General features: G+C 41.1%; 1 non-coding gene across 1 annotated transcript; it reads left to right on the top strand.

The window, feature by feature from the left end:
- Nucleotides 1-6402: 6402 nt before the first annotated feature.
- Nucleotides 6403-6509, top strand: LOC122070400. The gene has a single exon (XR_006137770.1). It is a non-coding gene; the product is annotated as a small nucleolar RNA R71 (small nucleolar RNA).
- Nucleotides 6510-15422: the final 8913 nt, after the last annotated feature.

Genomic DNA, 15422 nt, shown 5'->3' with positions numbered 1-15422 from the left:
TCCATTATTCTTTTTCTGGCCCGAAAAGAATAATCATTTGTACGGGTGACCAAACGAATGTGTACTTTTAATTGAACACGTCCATCTTGCTCAGAATTTCATCCTCTTCTCAACCATGGAAAGAAATAGGACCTCTTTACGTGTAAAATTGAAGATATAGCTCCCGATAGTCCTTAAGGCCTTGAAAATATAAAACCTGCAAAAAGAGAGTAAAACCCAAGGTAGCTCCATTCTAAATATGTAAAATGCATGTTTTACTACCCTAGATTTCACACATAAATGTGCTCATCAGAATTCCCCCACACTTAGACTTTGCTAGTCCTCGAGCAAAACAAAAAGAAAAAGAATAAAAACAAAAAAAACCTAACTCACTTTCGTAGGAATCACGGTTGCACTTAGCATGTGCAACAAGCCTTTAAACCCCTAGGTCACCCCTAGTGGACGAGTTGTGTCTCGTGGGTATTTGTAGTGAATATACACCCAAAATTCAGAATAAACAAATCCCAACTTTGGCTAAAGGTAAGGCTCATACCGATCCGGAGCAAAGATAATTTCTCTTACAAGGGACCCCCACACTTGAACTTTTATTACCCTTTATCAATTCCAGGCACTAGCATATTTCTTAATTTGGAACTCACCTCATCTCTTCCAAAACATCCTTATCTTAAGGCAAAACCACTTGTGAAGAAATAGGGAACCAATGACTAAGGCGTTGGAGTGTTTTTGACCAAACATGTTACCAAGCAATAATGACATTTGCACATTTTTTTTCTCTTTTTTTTCTGCTTAATAAACTCTATTCTACTCCACTACTTTTGGCCTGAATGACATGGTGGAGCAAACACCAGACACCCAAGTTACTATGTAGCTTCGCTTTTTGTATATGCCCACAAAGACAGTGATGCTAGAGTTACTTCAGAAGTTTCCTCCCAAGGAATTTCGAACAAGACACCACGCTTCCTGAGGCGCAATGCCCTGTCTAGTTCCAAGGGAATCAACTCTTATTCTTCTTTATACCACATTTCACATTTCATTTAAAATTGTACATTTATCAACCCATGCCAAATTAAAAAAAAATTTCAACTCCAAATCAAAAGTACAAGGAACCCATAGACTTACATATGGTCCATCACCATAAAATAGGGGTCTCTTATTTTTCAAAAGAAAGTCCCATCTCAAGACACATGCTTGTTTCTTTCTTCTCAACAGGGTTTTATACGTTCAAAATGGGTACCTTCGTGAAAACTTTTATTTTCATACATCAAGCATTTGAATGGTCTGATCATTATCCAAAAGCCAAAGTAGGACTTCATCCTTAGCAAGTTCAAAAATAAAAATAAAAACAAACAAAACAAAGTGAAAGAAAAAAAAACAAAAACTGGTTTCCCTCCCCCACACTTAAGTCATGCAATGTCCTCAATGCATGAAAAAAAATTAAAAGCAAAGACAATGCAAGGGGGTCATACCTGATTAAAAATTAGTCATCAGTGTAAAGAGGTTCATGGAGATCCATGACCTCTTCACTACTAGTAGTGGAAAACTCGAGGAACGGTTTCAAACGCTGACCATTAACCTTCGAAATTACCCCTGTTCCTGGATTCAAAATCTCCACAGCCCCATGGGGATATACATTATGAACAATAAATGGGCCATCCCATCGGGATCTAAGCTTACCAGGAAAAAGATGCAATCGAGAGTTGTACAATAAGACCTTATCACCAATTGCAAAAGATTTACGCAGAATGTGTTTATCATGGAAAGCTTTGGTCTTTTCCTTGTAAATTCTAGAACTTTCATAGGCTTCATTCCTAAGTTCCTCCAACTCAGATAGTTGGAGCCTACGATGAATTCCCGCATCAGACAAATCAAAGTTAAGCTTCTTAATGGCCCAAAAGGCCTTATGCTCCAACTCAACTGGTAAGTGACAAGCTTTTCCATACACCAAACGGTAGGGAGACTGACCAAGGTCGGTCTTGAATGCAGTCCGATGGGCCCACAAGGTATCAATGAGCCTAAGGGACTAATCCTTACGGTTGGGATTAACAGTTTTCTCCAAGATTTGTGTGATCTTCCTATTAGACACCTCCACTTGGCCACTAGTTTGGGGGTGATAAGGGGTAGATAACTTATGAGTGACCCCATGCTTTTTCATTAAGGCCTCAAAAGGCCGATTACAAAAATGAGTACCCCTATCACTAATTATTGCACGTGGTGCACCAAAGCGGGAAAAAATGTTCTCTTTGAGAAACTGGACCACCACTTTGTGGTCATTAGTTTTACAAGGTATGGCCTCTATCCATTTAGAAACATAATCAACGGCCAAAAGTATGTACAAATTCCCAAAGGAATTAGGGAATGGTCCCATAAAATCGATGCCCCAAACATCAAAGATCTCAACTACCAAAATAGGGTTGAGAGGCATCATGTTTCTCTTATTGATACGGCCAAAAGACTAGCAGGCGGGGCAAGCCTTGCAAAAATCAAACGCATCTCTAAAAAGAGTGGGCCAATAAAATCCGCATTGGAGAACCTTTGCCGCAGTCTTATTAGGTCCAAAGTGTCCACCACATGCATGATCATGACAAAAAGAGAGAATGGAATGTTGTTCATGATCAGGAACACATCGTCAGATAATTTGATCCGGACATATCTTAAACAAATAAGGATTATCCTAGAAAAAGTGCTTAACTTGGGAATGAAACCTATACTTATCTTGGGTGGACCAGTGATCCGGAGTCACACCTGAAACTAAGAAGTTGACAATGTCAGCAAACCATGGTTCACTGGACATTGCAAATAATTGTTCATCTGGAAAGTTCTCGTTGACTGGAGAATCAACAGTCAAGGAATTGGGAAGCCGGGATAAATGGTCTGCAATTAGGTTTTCAACTCCTTTCTTATCCCTAATTTCTAAATCAAACTCTTGCAAAAGTAAAACCCACCTAATGAGACGGGCTCTGGCATCCTTCTTCTGAACTAGGTATCTGAGGGCAGAATGATCAGTATACACCACCACATGTGAACCAACTAAGTAAGACCGAAACTTTTCTAATGCAAACACAACAGCTAAAAATTCTTTTTCAGTGGTTGTATAATTGAGTTGAGCATCATTTAAGGTCCTACTAGCATAGTAAATGACAGTGGGTAACTTATTAATCCTTTGACCTAAAACTGCTCCTATGGCAAAATCCGAAGCATCACACATCAGTTCAAAAGGTTCAGTCCAAACAGGTGGTTGAACAATGGGTGCATTGGTCAACTCCTTCTTAAGTTGCTTGAAGGATTCTAGGCACTCTTTGGAAAATTCAAAAGTTTGATCTTTGACAAGTAATGAGGTGAGAGGTCGGGCTAACTGACTAAAGTTCTTAATAAACCTTCTGTAGAAGCCTGCATGCCCTAGAAAAGACCGAACATCCTTAACAGACTGAGGAGGTGGTAAATTATCAATTAAATCCACTTTGGCTCTATCTACCTTAATTCCCTCCTTGGATATTACATGGCCTAAAACAATACCATATTTAACCATAAAATGGCATTTCTCTCAATTCAAAACCAAATTCTTAGATATGCACCTTTTCAAAACTAGGGAAAGATGATGAAGACATTCAGAATAGGAATTCCCATGAATTGAAAAGTCATCCATAAATACTTCTAAGAATTTTTCGACCATGTCAGAAAAAATGCTCATCATGCATCGTTGGAACGTAGCAGGGGCATTGCAAAGCCCAAAGGGCATACGCCTGTAAGCAAATGTTCCATATGGGCATGTAAAAGTGGTCTTATGTTGGTCCTCTAAAGCAATTGGGATTTGGTTATAGCCGGAATATCCATCAAGAAAGCAATAGTATTCATGTCCAGCTAACCTCTCTAACATCTGGTCAATGAATGGCAATGGGAAGTGGTCCTTCCAGGTTGCCGCATTTAACTTCCTGTAATCAATGCACACATGCCATCCTGTTTGGACACGGGTAGGGATCAACTCATTATTGGCATTAGGAACTACAGTCACACCAGACTTCTTAGGCACTACGTGAACTGGGCTTACCCATTGGCTGTCAGAAATAGGATAAATTATTCCATGATCTAAGCACTTTAGGATCTCTTTCTTAATGGCTTCCATCATCACTGGGTTAGCTCTTCTTTGGGGTTCCGTTGATGGTTTAGAATCCTCCATAAGATGTATATGATGTTACACAATGGAAGGGCTTATACCCTTGATATCAGCCATGGTCCTAGGGCTTCCTTATTATCTTTTAACACTTTAAGTAACTCCTCTTCCTGGGTAGAAGTCAAATTTGAAGAAATTATTATAGGAAGAGTCTGGTCAGGCCCTAGGAAAGCATATCTCAAATTAGATGGCAACTCCTTAAGATCTAGCTTAGGGGGCTCAACTATGGAAGGTTTGGGAATGGAATTGGAAAGGGGTACTAAGGGCTCCACAAGTGTGTGAAGACTCAAGACTTCAGAAAAAAAATTTTCACTATCATCATCCAACTCATCCATACACTCTTGGAATTTTGAATCAAAATCAATATCAAAGTTGGTAACTAAATCATCAGAAAAATCCAAAAAATCCTCAAGCATATTGATCTCTTCTTCCATATGTGGTTGCTTGCCAATCCTAAACATGTTAAACTCAACAGTTTGGTTACCAAAAGATAATCTTAGGAAACCATTCCGGCAATTGATTAATGCATTACTGATAGCCAAGAATGGTCTTCCTAGAATTATCGGGATCTCATCCTTGGTTGAGAAGGGCTTAGTATCTAACACAATAAAATCAACAGGGAAAATAAATTCCCCCACCTTTAGTAAGACATCCTCAACCATCCCTTTAGGAATCTTAACAGACCTATCTGCCAACTGAAGAGTAGTTCCAGTGGCTTTCAATTCTCCCAATCCTAGTTTCTTGTACACATGGTAAGGTAAAAGATTTACACTTGCGCCAAGGTCAAGTAAGGCATGCTCAATATAGGTGTTGCCTATGACACAAGATATGGTAGGGCTCCCTGGATCCTTATACTTGGCTGCTATGGGCTGAGTAATTATGGAACTAATGTTACCTGCCAAGAACGCCTTTTTTGGCACACTAGTGATACGTTTGTGAGTACACAAATCTTTCAGTACCTTTGCATAGGCGGGGATCTGGGATATGGCATCCAAAAGAGGGATGTTCACTTCTACCTTTTTGAAGATTTCTAAAATTTTATCCATGGAAGCAGTCTTCTTTTTGTGTACCAAGCGATTAGGAAATGGGATAGGATGAACATAAGGATTGTTAGGGATTTGCCCCTGTTCAGAAGAATCATTTTTGGTTTCCTCACCCAAATCATCTTTAGTTTCAGAAAAATCTTTAGGTTCAGAAAAATCTTTAGGTTCATCAGACGAACCTGGAACAAGAAACACACTTGTGTCCTCAATTGAAGAAGAGTTAACAGGAGTAATAGATGGGAAAGATTTAGGAACACTCTGTAGGTACTCTCTACCACTCCTAAGGGCATAAACAACATTACATTGGTTAGAGGGCCCTTGTTGAGTCTGACCTTGTACTATATTCAGTGGTGCATTAGTTGGTCCTTGTAAACTAACAGGCTGATGATGCCTAGGGTTAGGCTCTGGTTGACTGGGTAAAGTTCCCTTCTCCCTCTCACGCATAATTGAGACAACTTGAGTAAGTTCTCTCGTAAGATTTTGATGGCTTGTCATGAGGAGGACCATATTTTTTTCCAAGTCACTAATTCTACTTGCCTCTCCAATGTTGGTAAACCCAGGGGGTTGCTGATAAGATGATAGAAGAGGGGCCCTAGGAAAACTCGCCTGAGGTCCTACATTTGACCTAGGAAAAGTATTTTGAGAAAAAGATTGTTGTGCAAAGGGAGGCCTTTGGGGTCCAGGTTGACCTTGATTATAGAAATTGGAAGGTCCTGCTTGGTTGCCCTGATTCCAAGAGAAATTTGGGTGATTTCTCCATCCTGGATTGTATGTGTTACTATATGGATTATTCTGGTATAAGGCATTAACACTATCATTAGAAGTGCCCCCAGAGGTGTTAGGGCATTCTTCTATGACATGTCCAGGGGACTGGCACCAAGCACAAATCTTAACCAAATTGACTGATGATGGCTCTCTAGGAACAATAGCTTCAATCCTCTTGATTAGGCTATCCAAATGGGCTTCCTTGGCTACTATCCCATCCACAAAATATCCTTTTCCTCCTATGGTTCTTTCACTCTCTTGGGTTGATTCCACTCACGGGTTTTGTCAGCTAAGTCAAGTAAAAATTCCCATACCTTTCCTTCATCTGTAAAGGATGTGAATCCCTCAGGGCACATGGACTCTATCATTTGTTTAGTTGGGTAATCAATACCCTCATAAATTATTTGACATAAATGTCATAGGTCTAGGCCATGGTGAGGGCATTCTTGGAGTAGATCCTTGAATCTCTCCATAAGCTTGGAAAATGACTCACTAGGCTTTTGCCTAAACTGAAGGATATCACTTCTAAGCTTATTGGTCTTGTGAGTTGGGAAAAACTTCTTAAGGAAGACAACTGTGAACTGTTCCCATGAGGTTATGGAATTTGTGGGTAATCCATACAACCACTTCTTAGCTTGGTCTTTCAATGCAAAAGTGATACACCTAAGCTTAACAGCATCATCAGAAAGCTGTTGGATCTTAATTAGAACACATACCTCTTCAAATTCCCTTAGAAATAGGTATGCATCCTCAGAGGTCAACCCATGGAAGTGGGGCAACATAGTGATGTATTGAGATTTGAGTTCAAAAATATTGCCCTGGGCTTGTGGTAGAACTATGCAGGAAGGTTGGGCTGTTCTAGCAGGTAGAACCTATCTTTCAGAGATTTAGGTGAAGGGTTATGCTGTTGGTCTCCCATATTGAAGGGTTTTAAAGAGAGCAAACGTATAGGGTCACTACTTGTTGGATCTCTTCTTTCTAACCGATTCTTAGTATTACGTACCCACTTAACACTCATGCAACAGAAAACTACCCACAACTAAAGTAAGGCAAGCACAAAAGAATGGATAGCAAAAATTTATTTATTTTTTTATGATTTTTTTTTGAATTTTTTTATTTTTATTTTTTATTTTTTTTTGGTTTTTTTGGGAGCTTACCGGCAGGGATCCAGGGTTGCTCAGGTCAATTCCTGAGGTACTGCTACAGGGCGAAACCTGTCTTTATCATACTGTGAGGCATGGCGACCTCCACTGATACAACTATTATTGCAAGTTGTTCTTCTCAGGAATTCAATAAAAAATAAAATAAAATAAAATAAAACAAAGCACTCCGATTTACCAAAAGAAAGTGAAAAATAACATGGAACTGTCTCCCCGGCAATGGCGCCAAAAACTTGTTTGAGATTTAAAATGTAACCACAAGCGTACGGATCAGTGTAGCTACGGGTCGAACACAGGGAGAGCAGCCACTTTATTTTTTTATTTCTTTTAATAATGCGAAAGTGAACTGATTAATGGTTGTGATCTAATTCTAATTACCGTCTTAAAAATAACGTCCTAACCATTCGTCATCTAAGAATTTAAAGACGCAAGCCACGCAATTAAAATTAAATAAATAAATAACTAAAAATAAACAACCCACGCAATTAAAAAAAATAAATAAATAAAGGAAAAAAAATGCTGAAATAAAAATAAAGTAAAAGAAAGGGGATAAAGCTAGAGAGAGACTCACAAGTAGGTTTCTCTACTTAGCCCGAGGGATTCATCATAATATGAGCTTCCCTACTCGACCAGAGAGTCACTCTTACAAGGGTTACTCTACTTGGCTTTAGGGAAAGGGAGACAATTAAAATAAAAGCAATAAATTGATGGTTCTATGGCTAGGAGGGGCAAAGCCAACACATACACTAGCCATGAACCTTGGGGGAAAGGGATAGCAATAATGTAACGACTGAAAATAAAAATCCTAAATTAAGAAAGAAAGGGTAGTCAGAAGAGGGAATGAGAGGGGGGAGAGAAGACTACTGAAGGAGCCTACTTACTTGAATCAATGCTTGAACTTGAAAAAAAAAATTGCTTCACGGCTCATGATCTTGTCACCTAGATCTAAGCCTAGAACTATAACTTAAAAAATTACAACTCAATTGCATAAATCATAAACATAAAAAGAACTGAATAAAAATAAAAGAGTGCTTGCATTAATTGAAATAAAAAAAACTATTACAAAAGTGATTAAAGCAAAAATAGAGAAGAACTAAAACTAAAGAGAGAAAGAGGAAGAGAGAGAGCAACTAAAGAAAACTAGAAGAAGAATGAATTGTGTCTCCTCCTCTTACATGAGTTGTATTTATAGGGAATGGAGAGGTAGAGTAACAATTTTCTCTTTCCTAAAAGAGAGAAACCCACAATTGATTGTGAGATCTTTTGAGTCCAAAAGTGCTAAGATGGAGGAGAGAGAAGAGAGAAATAAATTTTGAGAAATTTCCTAAAATTTTTTTTTGCTTATTTTCTTTCCTTTTTTTTCTAATTTATTTTTCTTCTTTTTTTTCTCTCTCCTAGGGACGATTTTTTTCTTCTTGGTGTGATTTGGACAATATTTGGTGATGATGTGGAGGAGAGAGAAGATTTGGACAATTTTTGGTTCTCCCCTTTTTTTCTCTTTCCTTTTTTTTCTTCTCTTCTTGCTTCCACGATTTTGCTTTCCTTTTTTTTTTTCTTTTTCTTCTCTTCTTGCTTCCACGATTTTGCTTGCTTCTAACTTGATGTGGAAATCCCCTCCATGCCCTTAGTGCTTTAAGTGAGTGAAAAGCAGGAAATCTTCAACAAAATCTTCTAAAAAAAACAACCATAAGATTCGAACTTGAGACCTCTTTGTGAGCAAGAGAATTTTGTACACCATAGCTCACCAACTAAGCTAGGTAGTTGTTGTTACCAAAAACAAATCTTTAATCACTTAAAGATGTGGTCCATCGATCCTTGTTGGCATTTGGAGTATTCCTTGTACCTCTGGGACAATTGCAAACGGGCTGGTTCTGCATCTCGGTTCAGTTCTGATCCATTATTATTTTTGACCCGAAAAAGAATAATCATTTGTACGGGTGACCAAACGAATGTGTACTTTTAATTGAACACGTCCATCTTGCTCAGAATTTCGTCCTCTTCGCAACCATGGAAAGAAATAGTACCTCTTTACGTGTAAAATTGAAGATATATCTCCCGATAGTCCTTAAGGCCTTGAAAATATAAAACCTGCAAAAAGAGAGTAAAACCCAAGGTAACTCCATTCTAAATATGTAAAATGCATGTTTTACTACCCTAGATTTCACACATAAATGTGCTCATCAAGGAGGCACCGGAATACCAAGATGGAAGACCATCACCTGCATTTGGGCCTCTAGGGAGGCCACCCTATTGTCCATAAGACAATAGGTCCTGTCTATACTGTTGAGGCGGCCATCCATGCTCCTCATCAATGTGGTGATGGTGTCCAAGCGGGCATAACATCATTGAGACCATAAGGCCTTACACCCCTAGTGCCCCAAGAAGAGGAGGCAACTCTGGAACCCATAGCCTGGGGATCAGGTGGTGGAACCCCACCAACCCCAGTAACTTCTTCTCCTGCACCACCAACACCTCCACCAACACCACTGGCATCGCCCCCAACATCACCGACACTGCCATCCTCTGCCTTCATAGGCTGCACACCTGCCTCTAGATCAGGTGTCACCTCCCTATTATCTATGGTCATTTTCCTTAGAGAATCTTGGTTGAAGTCTGTGACCTCTTCACCCAAGCATGCCTCTCCCTCCAAGTCCACCCCAAAGCGATAGAAAATGTCAGTCAGTATCCTCCCATAGCACAGGTTCCCCACTCGGTGATCCACTCCCTTGGACCGAATTACCATGGTCCACATCAGGAGGTAAGGGAGACGTATCTGCACCCCCATGTACACACAATAGGTCACATAGGCTTACAGTGCGGATACCTCGTCATAGTGTCCACAAGTGGGAAGGACATTCAACTGAACCGCACGATAGACGACCTTTGGAGTAGCAAAATAGTTGACTGAATGGTTACATCCCTTGGCCTACTTTTTCAGCATGTCATTTATCTCTTGAAAGGTATCGGGACTCTGGAATTCATATGCTAGAGTCCGAGGCGGGTAGTACACTAGGTCACCTGCATTGTTGACCATCAGAATATTGGCCAACTGCCTCATGTCAAAGGAGATTTCCACCCCCTTCACATAGAAGGTGATCTGCATCTCTTCAGTACCTTGGTTCATGCAATTCAGGTTGGAGTAGAACAACCTGACCAGTGTAGGGTAGTAGTACTTGTTGGGCTTCAGGATGCGGTACCACCCAACATCGTCAAACCGCTGATGGAGACGGAATGCACGGAAGTCATTGGTCCTCATATAGATTCTTGGGTCCAATTTATGGCGCTTGAAGAGTTCCCAATGGTCATACTAAGCCATAGAGCAGAACAGGATTGGGTTAAACTGAGTGGCGGCGTCTTGCTCCTCTTGTTCAATGGCACGTCGGGTATGTACACGGCACCTAGACATCATTGCAATAAGATTCCTAAGGATTAAGAATGAAAAACCTAGTTCAATGGCTGAATGTAAAGTTTACAGAGAAGAAAATTATGAAACTAGGTTACAGAGAGGAGGAACATACCCTTAGTGAGAATGTGGCACCGAGTGATCACGAAATAGCGAGAGGAAGGTAGGGAATGGGTTGAAAAATCCTCCTTGGCTGTTTCCACACATTTTTCACAAGTTAGAATAGGGTTTTGTACAATGAAACCCAAACCCAAGTCTATTTATAGCCGTTTTGGAACCATCGAAAACACTGGCCTTGCTTCTGGTGTTTGTTTTCGAAGAAATAAAAAGTCCCAATTTTTCTCTCTATTTTGTCCACCGAAAATAACTCTGATATTTCCGGTGGATTAAACCATATTTCCAGTGAAGAGTCCCCCTGTTTCTAGTGGACCAATTTTGAAAATAAATTATTTTATTTTTCAAATCTAGTTTTTATTTTGTTACTTTAATGGTGTGCCCCTTTGGGATACGTGTGCGATCGGATCCTAATATGTGTGGACCCCACTTATGCATGCCCTAACCCTAATTTTTGCCTATCGTAACGTGTGAGACCCACTATGTATGCATGTGTTCCAATTACATACAACCTTGTATATGCATATGCACTAATCGGATTCCTTCACAGGAGTCATGTCACGCTGAAACACTCGATCTAGATCCCAATCATGCCTGTCACCTCTCGCTTCCCCTACATGGAACCGGGGTAGACCCCATAATGCACTCTTGGCTCCGTCGGTACTTACAGGCCAGGATGTGGCATCCATCATGGATAACATGATACGGGGAGTTGAGGAAAGGCAAAACTAGTTTATGACTGGGATCGATAATAGGATCCAAGTGGCAATAGAAGCCCGTAATACACTGCCCACACCTCCTACTCCACCAACACCCGTTCCAATACCCACTAGATCGGCTACCCTTCAAACATTAGGTGGGGCACAAGTGCATGGGCAAGGGCATCAAAATGTGTATGGGCATGTGCAAGACCCAATGCTGGATCAAGCCCAGGCCCATGTAGAGGGCTGGAGAGACTTGATGAGAATGATGGAGAAGTTTCAACTGCTTAGGCCCCCATGCTTCTCAAAGGTGGGCCAAGACCCTTGTATCCATCATGATGGATTGGTGGAATGGAGAAAGTTTTTAGACTGATTGGCTACACTGATGAACAAAAAATTTTGTGTGCGGGCTATCAGTTGTAAAACGAGGCAGATGATTGGTGGAGTGCCACCGAGCCTATTCTAAGGGCTAATAATCCAAACCCTACTTGGGCAGACTTCAAAGGGGCCTTCTTTGAGAACTACTTTCTAGAAAGCTTTCAAGATAGGAGAGAGAGTGAGTTCTCTCAATTGGTTCAAGGTTCTCGGTCTATGCTCGAGTACCAGCAACGTTTTGAGGAGCTATTCCATTTTGCTCTTGAGCATCTTAGAGGTGATAAAGCCAAAGCAAAGAAGTTTGAGAAAGGGTTGAGGCCAGGTATTAGGTCAACCCTTGTTGGGTTGAAACTGTAAACTTAGGCCAAGGTGGTCTAAGTGGCCAAGTCTATTAAAGACCGGCATAGAGATAATTTCACTACCCAGCAAAGAACGAGAAAGAGGCCAATGGGATCTACTAATTCCAGGGGAGGTAGCAAGCCTTTCCGAGTGCCTTATATCAACCCAACTTTAGTGCAATTCAGGAAGCCTGAAGCTAGTCAGACTTCCCAGTCCTCCCGATCTAGGGTTGTATCTTAGTCTACAGGATCAAGCCTGAGGTGCTTTCATTGTGATCAACCAACCCATATGGCGAGGACATGCCCCCATCGAAGGCTAGTTGATGCACCATACACTACGCCACCTAGGTCCCAGCAGACATATGCAGCCCCTAGACCAGCATAGCCCCCACAGGGCCAGAAACCACAGGGCAGAGTGTTTGCTATCACCGCAGAGGATGTTGAGGCTGCACCCAGTGTAGTGACAACTACATTAATGTTATCATTATTGCATGCACATGTATTATTTAACTCAGGAGCCTTGCATTTGTTCGTGTCATAGACATTTGCGAAGAAGATGAGAATTCCACCCAAGGGATTGACTCAATGGTTGGTTGTGAGCACCCCTACAGCAAGCGTAGTAGGTCTGAACTATATGTATGAGCCTTGTCCAGTGACCATAGGTGAACATAAGTTGAATGCTCACTTGATCGAGTTGGATATGACCGACTTTGACGTGATTTTAGGAATGGATTGGTTGTCTGCATACAGAGCCAGTGTGCTATATGTAGAGAAGACTATCATTTTTAGACCTCGCGATGATGATGAGTTTGTGTTCCAAGGGGATAAGTCCAAGAAACCCAAGAAGGTTATCATATCTGCGCTCCAGATGAAGAATCTATTAGATAAGGGATGTCAAGGCTAATTAACATCTGTGATGGATACTGAGACAGAGATTAGGCCATTGACCAAGCTTGATGTGGTGATGATGTATTCTCAGATGACTTGACAGGTTTACCCTCGAATCGAGAGACAAAGTTTGCTATAGACCTACTCCTCGGCTCGGTACCAGTGTCAAAAGCCCCTTACCACATGGTCCCCATGGAGTTAAAGGAATTACAAGTGCAACTTCAAGATCTTCTGAAGAAGGGATTTATTATACCTAGTGTGTCTCCATAGGGAGCACTAGTATTGTTCGTCAAGAAGGAAGACAAGAGTATGAGGTTGTGCATTGATTACCGGGAGCTTAATAAGCTAACCATCAAGAACCGGTATACTTTGCCAATGATAGATGATCTATTTGATCAGTTGCAGGGTGCCAAGGTATTCTCTAAGATCGACCTAAGATCGGGCTACCACCAACTCAGGATCAAGGATAGTGATGTCAGTAAGACAGCCTTCAGATCAAGGTATGGACATTATGAGTTCTTAGTGATGTCAATTGGGTTGACTAATGCACTGGCTACATTTATGGACTTGATGAACTGGGTATTCCAGGATGTCTTGGATAAGTTTGTGATTGTATTCATCAATGACATCTTGGTTTACTCCAAGAGTGCAAAAGAACATGTTGTTCACCTAAGGTTAGTACTGCAACGGCTGAGAGAGAAGCAACTTTATGCCAAATTCAACAAGCGGAGTTTTGGTTGTCACAGGTGGCATTCCTAGGCCACATTGTTTTAGACAAGTGTATAGAGGTTGACCCAGGCAAGGTGTAGGTAGTTCTAGAATGGGAGACTCCCAAGAGTGTAGCAGACATATGTAGTCTTCTGGGATTGGCTAGATACTACAGGAGGTTTATTGAGAACTTCTCCGGTATTGCTACCCTGATGACCCGACTGACAGAGAAAGGTGTAAAATTGGAGTGGTCTTATGCTTGTGAAAAGAGCTTCAAGGAGGTAAGGCAAAGGTTGGTATCAGCTCCAGTTTTGACTATCCTAACTGGTAAAGGTGGTATGGTTGTGTATAATGATGCCTCCAAGCTGGGATTGGGTTGTGTATTGATGCAGCACAGGAAAGTCATTGTTTATGCATCCTGTCAATTGAAAGATTATGAGAAGAACTACCCCACCCATGATTTGGAGTTGGCAGCTGTGATTTTTGCACTAAAATTCTTGAGACACTGCCTGTATGGTGAGAAGAGTGAGATCTTCAGTGACCATAAGAGCCTAAAGTACTTCTTCACCCAAAATGAGCTCAACATGAGACAAAGGTGTTGGTTGGAATTAATGAAGGACTATGATTGTACTATCCACTATCATCTAGAATAGGCCAATTTGGTAGCTGATGCACTTAGCCAGAATCTCAGTCACTGACTCTTGCATCACTACCACCAATGAGCATCTCATAGAGGAGGCCAGGAAACTAGACTTGGAGCTATTAGTAGAAAATGTCACTTTGTCACTATCAGCAATGGTGGTATGACCTAGTCTGGTGGATAGGATTACTACAGCTCAGATTACTGATGCAGAGTTGCAGAAGCTGATAGAAGAATGCTAAGAAGGAACCCAAAAGGACCCAGATTTCTCGATAACTGAAAGAAGGATTCTCAAGTTCAAAGGGTGGTTGTGTGTGCCTAGTGATGGTGATTTGAGAGATATAGTTTTGAGAGAGGCACAGAGCTCTCCATACTCCATTCACCCAGGCAGCACTAAAATGTACAAGGTCCTCAAAGGCTCCTACTGGTGGAAAGGAATGAAAAATGATGTGGCCATGCATATGTCTAGATGCCTCATAGGCTAGTAAGTTAAGGCTGAGAGACAAAGGCCCCATGGATTATTACAGTCCCTACCTATTCCAGAGTGGAAATGGGAGAATATTACCATGGACTTCATTACAGGCCTACCCTGCACAAAGAAGGGTATCAAGTTGGCCAAGTTGTATGTTGATAATATCATCAGGTTACATGGTGTAGCAGTTAGTACCATCTCTGATCGTGATCCCAGATTTACTTCTAAGTTCTGGACATGTGTGCAGAAAGCTATGGGTACACAGTTGAATTTCAGCACAGTCTTTCACCCTCAGACAGATGGTCAGTCGGAAAGAACCATCCAGACATTGGAGGACCTACTCTGAGCATGTGCCTTACATATGAGTTATAGTTGGGATGAGCACATTTCCCTTATTGAGTTTTCCTACAACAACAGTTATCATTCCAGCATCGGAATGTCCCCATTTGAGGTACAGTATGGTAAAAAGTACCGGACTCCACTCTATTGGGATGAGGCTGGTGAACGGCATATTTTGGGTCCAGACTTGATACAGGCTACTAGTGAGAAGGTGAATGTGATCAGAGAGAGGATCAAGATGGCTCGGTCCAGGCAGAAAAGCTATGCAGATGTTAGGAGGAAACATCTGGAGTTTGGTATTGGAGACA

The sequence above is a fragment of the Macadamia integrifolia genome, unplaced genomic scaffold, assembly GCF_013358625.1.
Source record: "Macadamia integrifolia cultivar HAES 741 unplaced genomic scaffold, SCU_Mint_v3 scaffold904, whole genome shotgun sequence".
Taxonomy (NCBI): domain Eukaryota; kingdom Viridiplantae; phylum Streptophyta; class Magnoliopsida; order Proteales; family Proteaceae; genus Macadamia; species Macadamia integrifolia.
Note: the sequence above shows the minus strand (reverse complement) of the source record. Positions and strands in the feature narration are given on the sequence as shown.